Consider the following 10,886-nt stretch of genomic DNA (forward strand, 5'->3'; position numbering starts at 1 on the left):
CGACTATAGATGCTCTAACGGGTCTCCAACTTCTCTTGTGGCCTTTTATCAAGACACAAAGAGCCTGCACAAAAGTGTGAACACATGACAGGATGAGCTTGCATTGGCAATCAACATTTGTACAACTTTTATAAGTTGCTTTTGCAATACAGACCAATGATTTGCCTCATCTATTAATTATAACCAGATTTTGATGAAATGATACCAAAAATACAAAGAGAGTTACTCATGGAATTCACATTACACAGTACATCGCAACTATCGTGATCTCTTGTACTCTCCTAGCTAATAAATATATGATCGGGTTGCCCACGAGGGGTATGTCGAACCACTACGAAAAATTATCTGTGCCGAGGACCGGGCCCTCTCTCTAAGTTGCTTGGCTATTGCTTCTTGGGCATCCCTGAAAGTTGGAAAGAAGCCCCCTACCGGAGGAGGTATTGGGATTCTTGTGTCACAACCCTTGCATGGATATTGACCCTCTGTCTTCAAGTCTGGAGCTCGACCCATAACAGTACTTACAAATAAAAAGTGTTGCTCCAGTAGGGGCCTAAAACCACCTAACTAGAACTCTTTCAATTGCCACTTGTGACAGCTTGTGAACCCAGACAACTTCCATGAAGGTTCCACTCTCTGAGCACCAAAACATCTTATTCTTGCTTCATCACCCTCCTGGCATGGATGTTCAAACATCTGCATTCAACCAGCAATACCTAAATTATAAGGGGTTATGGTAGGATTGTAATCAAAGCCAAAGAGATTACGATGGTGCTTTGAGTCAGATAGACTTGTACACATTCTAACTAAAAGTTGAAAAGAATGAGTAGAAGTACCTCAACATCAAATGTCTCGACAGATGGAGCAGCTTCGATGAGATTTAATGTCCATAATAGGTCAAATTTTATAAAGATACCATGGATGGTCAGCTTTCTTAGCTTGTTGAATGCAGTGCATAGTTGTTTTCCGTCTGGTTGCATCCAAATCTGATGAACAAGAAAAGAGAGGTAAAAATAGAATAATTGTACATCTGCATGTCATAGATGCAAGTTATGTGAGCACCAGGTTAGTCATTTGCTAAGTAATGGGATGCTTCCTAGAAATTTTAAATTTTAAATAAAAGCAAATAACATGGTGAGGTTATGAACCAGCAAAACTAGAACAATCCTAGTGCTAGTCCAACATTAAGTTCGTACGAACGAAATAGCACACAACCACAATATATCAGCTATCGGCTAAAATTACCTTTTCTCCTCGAAAGTTTAAGGTTAAAGTATGTATGTTTGTGGCATCGTCTAGAACCTGGCTTAAACTAAAGTCTTGGTTAATGAAAGTTGCATCACAGACGAGGGATAATTCCTTGAGTGACGGGACATAACCAAAACATAAGGGGGCCTCATAAAACAACAAAGCCTGCCAACGGACCTGCTCTAGTTTTAGAAGGCATAGCACCTCGGCTCTTTTCAACCTGGATAAGTAGACTTCTAGAACTCTGAGATTCGAACGTGGCGCATTGATCTTCCATACAGCACAGTCCCCGGTGTTGTAGTGGTCCAGACGAAGGTGCAGCAGTCGAACAAAAGGTGATTCATGTCCCGTTCGACCAACCGAACATTTTGTAGATGGAGCCTTGTGAGGCAACGAAGAATGCTAGGAAAGGCACTGAAAAATCCACCCATATCCTGAGCTTGCTGCACCATAACCTCGTGTGCGGAGTCCTCTGGCGAGTTCGAAATCTGTTACCATCTCACTGTCAATGGCGTTGCAGCCAGCAGGCCGATGTCATGCGAGTAGTTGCCGGTGAGATAGAGCTCAAGGCATAGCTTTTTAGTGGTGTGTTTCCTGCGTGGATGAGCCAAGAATCTGCTAGTAGCTCTCACCAGAGACGCCATTGCTTGATCAATGTGGCGTGCAGCTCCTTCGCATGGGGCGCTAAGGAAGTCCATGGCATGAAATTTGAGATTACGAAGTAAGCACACAAGTTTCTCCACCGCGTTGATAAAATGCTACTTCTTGCTGCCGTGGCAATGTCGACTCTCACCAAGATAGAGATTAAGATGTCGTCGGTCAGCGCGCTGAGCCTATCTTCCACACATTTCTGCAATAAGAATATATCATCCATGAATACAGTCAAGTCAACATGTTTTAAAAAACTAAGGTTTTAAAACGTTTGATGTGTTTGACATCAACAAATACCACAGTTCTATAAACCATAGTATGCCTAACACCATGCTCTTTTTAGTATTTGAGAAAGAGATCTCTCAACCTCTGTTTTCTAGTAAACCGAAGTGAGAAAAACTGTGGTTTTTAGAAACTGAAGTATGCATTGCCGAGGTTTTAGATCACTATGGTTTTGAAAAAACGGTGTCACCAAACTAGAGACACCAAACTAGAGACAATAACATAAACGAGGCAAAGAAATGCTTGGGACATTGGGTGAACCTTGATGAGGAGGTTAGATCGATCGCTACCAGAGACACTAACATAATCGCTCAAGAGGGACCGAACCTTCATATTGGGGACAAACTATGTGGTGGCCACCTTTTCTGATTATTTTCATAGATCCACATATCAACTTCGGTGGTCTAGGTACGAGAGTAGATGGACGTGGGAGGTGCTATAAGGCGCTCGTGGGCAGAGCTTGTTCCGCCTGCAGGTTCTCATGATTGGGCTAGACACTACTTAGCGCAATAAATGTTTCCTATTTTATTAATTCTCATAATTCATAGGTACTTTCTAACAATTTTCAAATCCCTGTTTAAAGTAAAAATATTATGTGTTGTTAAATAAGAAAATGTCCAGTTACTCCTAAAAAATCTTTCTACCCCCCCCCCTCCCGCGGGGGAAAAATATTTCTTCTGGAAGAATTGTTCAATCACTACAAAATATATTCCAAATATGTAGAAATGTTATTATATTTTTTGTCATGTTGTTGCCAAGAAAATGTAATAAAAAATTTCATGTGTATGACATAAAAAATGTTCTTCAAGAAACCAAGAAAGCAAACTGAGCTACCAACCTCCACCGCCACCAACGCCATAGGGACCACCATGGCCATGGCGAAGAACCATCTCCGGGCCGCAGCCGCTGCCCCTCGGTGTCTACTTCAGCCCGACATGGAAGGAGAGCTTGGGGTTCCTAACCGGTGGATCGCCGGCGACAAGGAGATGTCTGACGCCTGAGGGTACATCTTCTTTGACGACGTCTACTGCGTCGACCCCCACGTGCTCACGCGGGAGTACACGCCGTCTAGCACCCGCGCAGGTGAACACACATGACACGTGGTAGTTCCTCAGCAAGACCGGGTTCTACAGCCAGATCGCGGGCGGGGGCATCAGCAATCGTGCCGACCTCAGCGTGACCACCGACGGTTACTGGGTGGTGGAGGAGTTTTACCTCGTGTCGTGTGTGATGCACATGCGGACATATGCACATCGCCTTTTGTTGGGGTTAAGTTAGGCATGCCAAGAAGCATGTGCAAATCAAATGTATTCATTAGTTTCGTCTAGATATGCTTCTTTGGTGGCGGCCTTGACATAATCAATTCATCCGTTTTTGTGTCTCTCAGTTGGTGAGGTTGGAATGCCTATCTCATATATGCACCTGTAGTAAGTCTCCCATTATTTCCTTCAAAAATTCTTTATGTCAATAGTTATCCTTTCGATATATATTCTTGGAAAGTGAGAAACACAAGTTTCGAATCGCACTATGGGTCTGGTTTGCAATAGTTGCCCACGTTGCACTACTAACCATGCTGCTTTGTCCAATTTAGTATGCGTAGATGACCATTTTGTTATTGAACCATCAGATATTTCAGAAACCATAGAGAGGTTTTGAGCCCTGAAAAGTTCGATGGACAGAAAAAGCACGCAGCTTAAGTCATTCAATTCTCTCTAGCACTCATTATGTAAGCCACACCATAATCATATTAACTATCCGATATGAGGTGTAAAGAGGGAATCTCAAACAAACACATTTTTGTAAAAATTGTCGCTCACTCATATATGTGTAAAAAAACTTAAAATTTTCTTTTACTCTTCTTTGATATTTTATGTGTTATGTTGTAAGAAAAACGTTATCCCCTGTGAAAACTGTTATGCCTATGAAACACTGAAAATGTTACTCTTGAAATTATGTTGGTTATCCTTTAAAGCTTCGGTGGGTATTTATATTTTATACATGCTTATTTATTTTGTGTCATTTGACCTGTCATGGTGATGTCACAACAGGATGGGCATCAAAGTTTGACCCCTTAGCAAGTATTACTTACTATCATATTATATTTGTATCATTGTCTAATATTGGGGTATTTTAAGTAAATATATTTTCTTTATCTTTTCAAATATTTACACAATACTCTAACTTCTCAAAAAAATGAACGAACGCAGTAACGCGCACGATCATGATCTAGTAACTCGCAAAACAAAAATGCGGCCTCTAAGCATGAGATCACCTAGATTTGATGAATTATTCCTCAGTACCATATAGAGTAGAGATCCTACCAAGACGTTCCCATTGGGAATAATTAAAAGTACTCCCTCCGTTTCTAAATATAAGACATTTTAGAGATTTTAATAGGGACTACATACGGTTGTATATAGACACATTTCAAAGCGTAGAGTCACTTAATTTGCTTTGTATGTAGTCTATATTGAAATATCTAAAAAAGACATATATTTAAGAATGAAGTAAGTAGTACTATATTTGAAAAGACATATTTAGGAATGGAGTAAGTACTATAATAGAGAATATATGGCCATTGAATACTTACCATATGTGTAACTTATCCTCGTCAACCGCTCCTATTTATATACCACGACCAAACAGACGTACCCGACCATAGCTAGTGAAACACGGGAGAAAGCCCTAGACTAGAAACCACAAATTGATCGAGGAATCGCCAAGCTCGATCGATTGCCGACACAGTATGGCGACCAGAGCTGCTTCTCTTGCTCTCTGCGCTCTTCTCGCACTCTCCCTAGGTTGGCCCCCCTCTCTCTCTCTCAGTTTCATAATTCTTGTCGTGATTTTAGTTCAAACTACTGGTTAACTGATCTGTGCTTGTTTACGTACACGATGCCTCAGTGTGTCAGGCAGTCTCTCGTGTGGATCCTGCTGGAGGGGTGGTGGTGACAGGGTACCCGTGCGGCAACGTGGTCGTCATCCGCGTCCCGCACGACGGTGTCTGCTAGCGGGACCGTTGCGGCGGGCTGTGCGTGGAGCAGTTCATGTGGAAGTACCCACGCATCAAGGCCGTCATAGGCGACTGCACGGCGGAGAATACCCACGAATGCATCTGCTCTTTTCTTTGCTAGTTGAACTTGATGTACAAGAGTAGTAGCCAATGTTGTGATGTTGTTTTGCTCGGAGGAAATAAAACTTGCTGTGCATTCTTTTCTTCATTTGCTTTGTCAGCCCTAGCTATTTTGTTCTTGAGAATATATAATTGGGCCATATATGGACGGGCTCAAAATAGGGACTTCTTGTTGCCACGGGTAACAACACACTATTATTTGAGGAAAATAGAACGAGCAAGCAACGAGCAGATGATAGAGATCGCTCAGATCTGACACCTACCATAACCGCGCCATCCGCTGTCAATGTACGCATAACTGCGCCTTGCCGGCGGAGAAAAGAAGCCGACTTCGTGAAGATGGACGAAATGGTGGCCACCACGTCTGCGCGCGCCACCAGCATCGAGGAGAAGTTGAACATGGGAGGCCGCCGCCGCTTGGGTCACATGAAGCCCACCACCGAGGCGATGCCGGCGTACACAACCGGTGTCTTGCCCGGTCGCAGGCCACCATCGCCCCCGTCCCTCCGGCTAAAGCACATCGCGGTGGTTGCACTCCGATGTGCGGCGCTGCCGAGCATGGGGAAATGATCCGTCCTTTGCGCTGAAGCATATACCTTTGGGGCTCTCGACAGTCTGACGAGCAGGCTGCCAGACGTGCGGAAGACAATGAAGATCCGCCGCGGCCGGCCATAGACTAGTCAAGGGTATCTGTGTCGTGGGAATGTATATCCATCGGCGCCGGCTGTAGACTAGTGTTACCTTAGTCTGGTATAGTTTTTAGTTAAAAATTGTAAAAAAAGAATGTAATGAATTTTGGCCGGTTTATATGAAATCAGCCGTGTTTATATTAATTCCTTCCGGTTAGTTCAAACAGAGGTTGAAATATAAGTGGACAGCTTGTATCATGGCCTTTGGCACATCAGTATCCGCGGACTGGCCCCAATATACGGATAGATGGTGAAGTAAATTTGAGGTTTAGTGTTGAAGATGCCCTACGGCTACCGTAGTTGCATGTTGTTACAAATCCTTACACGTTTGGCTCCATGTTGGGAAGCTAATTATGATCATGGGCTCTCCTTGGGGGCGCTGTGAAATTTACGCCAAACTCATAGGTACAGAAGGAGTAATAACATAAGAGTATCTATAGCCGGACGCCCTAGCTCCCTTATATGTCCGGGCGGACGGGTCCATCAGTGATCGGCCACGAAAAGCAATCCAGACGGGCACCTCAAACGGGTCTGAAATGCCCGGACCGACCGACACCTCTCATATCCAACCCAAATGCCCAGGAAAGTCCGCCACATCGCACCGGGGCCCACGCTGGTCAACCTGACCCCACATATATTCCTCTCCATCCGTTATCCGGGCCAAACCCTAGCCACTTCACTCTAGTCCCCTCCACTTTCCTCCGCCACCCAAGCTCTCGTTCAGTGATCTCCAACCTTCTTCAGCATGGCGGACAGCGGATCCGACGATGACCTGTACCGATCCGTTGACCGGGGTGTCGTCCTATGCGTTTGGAGGAAGCAATGGCCATCCGCATTGCACTCCGCCGCTCCCCAGGAGGATAACGCCCGACCGACGTCATGATCTGTCTGGCGCGAGTCCATTGCGTGGCGCATTGGGCGCTCGAATCCTCATGTGCTGGATAATTGCGGTCCTCTTGGGAGCCTTCCAATCTCCATTTCCCCATCACCAGTCTGCTGGAGTATGAGTCCTACCGGGACCGGTGTGCCCGTCGTGGGAAGGAGAGGATGAGGGCGGCGGAGGCCCGCCTCGCAACCGACATGGCGGTGGCAGAGGCGGTTGATGCGGCGGCGCGGGCAGCCGCAGAGAAGGAAGCCATCCAGGCCCGCATTATTAAGAAGCGGCAGCGGAGGAACACATGCGCCCTCGACTGAGAGCAGAATCGGGCGGTCCATGCCATGTTCGGACTGCCTCCAAAGAGGAGAAGGAGGACATCGACGGGTCGGACAACTCCGGCTATGAGCAGATCCAGCTCGATCTATACCGCGTCTTCGACCGCTACTCCGGGAGATGGACAGGAAGGGCGCCGGGAAGGGCAAGGATAGTCGTGGATGATCTTCTAGTCCATAGCTAGCATGCAGATTAAACATGCCAATATTTGGTAGTCCGATGGCATGTCCTGATGTAGTAGCCGGACAATGTGTGTAATGCATCGTTTACGTAGTTGCATGAGTTTATATGGATTTGAGGTATGTTAATTGAGGTATCCGGCTGTGAGAAGGGGAACTTGAGGAATGACAGTGTCCGTGGACGCGTTCGTGGGCGTTTGAGGGACCACACTTGTCAAGTCCGACTATAGATGCTCTAACGGGTCTCCAACTTCTCTTGTGGCCTTTTATCAAGACACAAAGAGCCTGCACAAAAGTGTGAACACATGACAGGATGAGCTTGCATTGGCAATCAACATTTGTACAACTTTTATAAGTTGCTTTTGCAATACAGACCAATGATTTGCCTCATCTATTAATTATAACCAGATTTTGATGAAATGATACCAAAAATACAAAGAGAGTTACTCCTGGAATTCACATTATACAGTACATCGCAACTATCGTGATCTCTTGTACTCTCCTAGCTAATAAATATATGATCGGGTTGCCCACGAGGGGTATGTCGAACCACTACGAAAAATTATCTGTGCCGAGGACCGGGCCCTCTCTCTAAGTTGCTTGGCTATTGCTTCTTGGGCATCCCTGAAAGTTGGAAAGAAGCCCCCTACCGGAGGAGGTATTGGGATTCTTGTGTCACAACCCTTGCATGGATATTGACCCTCTGTCTTCAAGTCTGGAGCTCGACCCATAACAGTACTTACAAATAAAAAGTGTTGCTCCAGTAGGGGCCTAAAACCACCTAACTAGAACTCTTTCAATTGCCACTTGTGACAGCTTGTGAACCCAGACAACTTCCATGAAGGTTCCACTCTCTGAGCACCAAAACATCTTATTCTTGCTTCATCACCCTCCTGGCATGGATGTTCAAACATCTGCATTCAACCAGCAATACCTAAATTATAAGGGGTTATGGTAGGATTGTAATCAAAGCCAAAGAGATTACGATGGTGCTTTGAGTCAGATAGACTTGTACACATTCTAACTAAAAGTTGAAAAGAATGAGTAGAAGTACCTCAACATCAAATGTCTCGACAGATGGAGCAGCTTCGATGAGATTTAATGTCCATAATAGGTCAAATTTTATAAAGATACCATGGATGGTCAGCTTTCTTAGCTTGTTGAATGCAGTGCATAGTTGTTTTCCGTCTGGTTGCATCCAAATCTGATGAACAAGAAAAGAGAGGTAAAAATAGAATAATTGTACATATGTATGTCATAGATGCAAGTTATGTGCGCACCAGGTTAGTCATTTGCTAAGTAATGAGATGCTTCATGGAAATTATAAATTGTAAATAAAAGCAAATAACATGGTGAAGTTATGAACAAGCAAAACTAGAACAATCCTAGTGCTAGTCCAACATTAAGTTCGTACGAACGAAATAGCACACAACCACAATATAACAGCTATCGGCTAAAATTACCTTTTCTCCTCGAAAGTTTAAGGTTAAAGTATGTATGTTTGTGGCATCGTCTAGAACCTGGCTTAAACTAAAGTCTTGGTTAATGAAAGTTGCATCACAGACGAGGGATAATTCCTTGAGTGACGGGACATAACCAAAACATAAGGGGGCCTCATAAAACAACAAAGCCTGCCAGCGGACCTGCTCTAGTTTTAGAAGGCATAGCACCTCGGCTCTTTTCAACCTGGATAAGTAGACTTCTAGAACTCTGAGATTCGAACGTGGCGCATTGATCTTCCATACAGCACAGTCCCCGGTGTTGTAGTGGTCCAGACGAAGGTGCAGCAGTCGAACAAAAGGTGATTCATGTCCCGTTCGACCAACCGAACATTTTGTAGATGGAGCCTTGTGAGGCAACGAAGAATGCTAGGAAAGGCACTGAAAAATCCACCCATATCCTGAGCTTGCTGCACCATAACCTCGTGTGCGGAGTCCTCTGGCGAGTTCGAAATCTGTTACCATCTCACTGTCAATGGCGTTGCAGCCAGCAGGCCGATGTCATGCGAGTAGTTGCCGGTGAGATAGAGCTCAAGGCATAGCTTTTTAGTGGTGTGTTTCCTGCGTGGATGAGCCAAGAATCTGCTAGTAGCTCTCACCAGAGACGCCATTGCTTGATCAATGTGGCGTGCAGCTCCTTCGCATGGGGCGCTAAGGAAGTCCATGGCATGAAATTTGAGATTACGAAGTAAGCACACAAGTTTCTCCACCGCGTTGACAAAATGCTACTTCTTGCTGCCGTGGCAATGTCGACTCTCACCAAGATAGAGATTAAGATGTCGTCGGTCAGCGCGCTGAGCCTATCTTCCACACATTTCTGCAATAAGAATATATCATCCATGAATACAGTCAAGTCAACATGTTTTAAAAAACTAAGGTTTTAAAACGTTTGATGTGTTTGACATCAACAAATACCACAGTTCTATAAACCATAGTATGCCTAACACCATGCTCTTTTTAGTATTTGAGAAAGAGATCTCTCAACCTCTGTTTTCTAGTAAACCGAAGTGAGAAAAACTGTGATTTTTAGAAACTGAAGTATGCATTGCCGAGGTTTTAGATCACTATGGTTTTGAAAAAACGGTGTCACCAAACTAGAGACACCAAACTAGAGACAATAACATAAACGAGGCAAAGAAATGCTTGGGACATTGGGTGAACCTTGATGAGGAGGTTAGATCGATCGCTACCAGAGACACTAACATAATCGCTCAAGAGGGACCGAACCTTCATATTGGGGACAAACTATGTGGTGGCCACCTTTTCTGATTATTTTCATAGATCCACATATCAACTTCGGTGGTCTAGGTACGAGAGTAGATGGACGTGGGAGGTGCTATAAGGCGCTTGTGGGCAGTGCTTGTTCCGCCTGCAGGGTCTCATGATTGGGCTAGACACTACTTAGCGCAACAAATGTTTCCTATTTTATTAATTATCATAATTCATAGGTACTCTCTAACAATTTTCAAATCCCTGTTTAAAGTAAAAATATTATGTGTTGTTAAATAAGAAAATGTCCAGTTACTCCTAAAAAATCTTTCTCCCCCCCCCCCCCCTCCTGCGGGGGAAAAATATTTCTTCTGGAAGAATTGTTCAATCACTACAAAATATATTCCAAATATGTAGAAATGTTATTATATATTTTGTCATGTTGTTGCCAAGAAAATGTAATAAAAAATTTCATGTGTATGACATAAAAAATGTTCTTCAAGAAACCAAGAAAGCAAACTGAGCTACCAACCTCCACCGCCACCAACGCCATAGGGACCACCATGGCCATGGCGAAGAACCATCTCCGGGCCGCAGCCGCTGCCCCTCGGTGTCTACTTCAGCCCGACATGGAAGGAGAGCTTGGGGTTCCTAACCGGTGGATCGCCGGCGACAAGGAGATGTCTGACGCCTGAGGGTACATCTTCTTTGACGACGTCTACTGCGTCGACCCCCACGTGCTTACGCGGGAGTACACGCCGTCTAGCAGCCGCGCAGGTGAACACACAT

At 44.7% G+C, this 10,886-nt stretch overlaps 2 pseudogenes; both read right to left on the reverse strand.

Annotated features, from left to right (window-relative positions):
* Positions 1–1,137: 1,137 nt before the first annotated feature.
* Positions 1,138–3,055, reverse strand: LOC119360610 (annotated as a pseudogene).
* Positions 3,056–8,684: 5,629 nt separating this feature from the next.
* Positions 8,685–10,668, reverse strand: LOC119360611 (annotated as a pseudogene).
* Between the last annotated feature and the right edge of the window lie 218 nt (positions 10,669–10,886).

This window comes from Triticum dicoccoides, chromosome 2B (genome assembly GCF_002162155.2).
Source record: "Triticum dicoccoides isolate Atlit2015 ecotype Zavitan chromosome 2B, WEW_v2.0, whole genome shotgun sequence".
NCBI lineage: Eukaryota > Viridiplantae > Streptophyta > Magnoliopsida > Poales > Poaceae > Triticum > Triticum dicoccoides.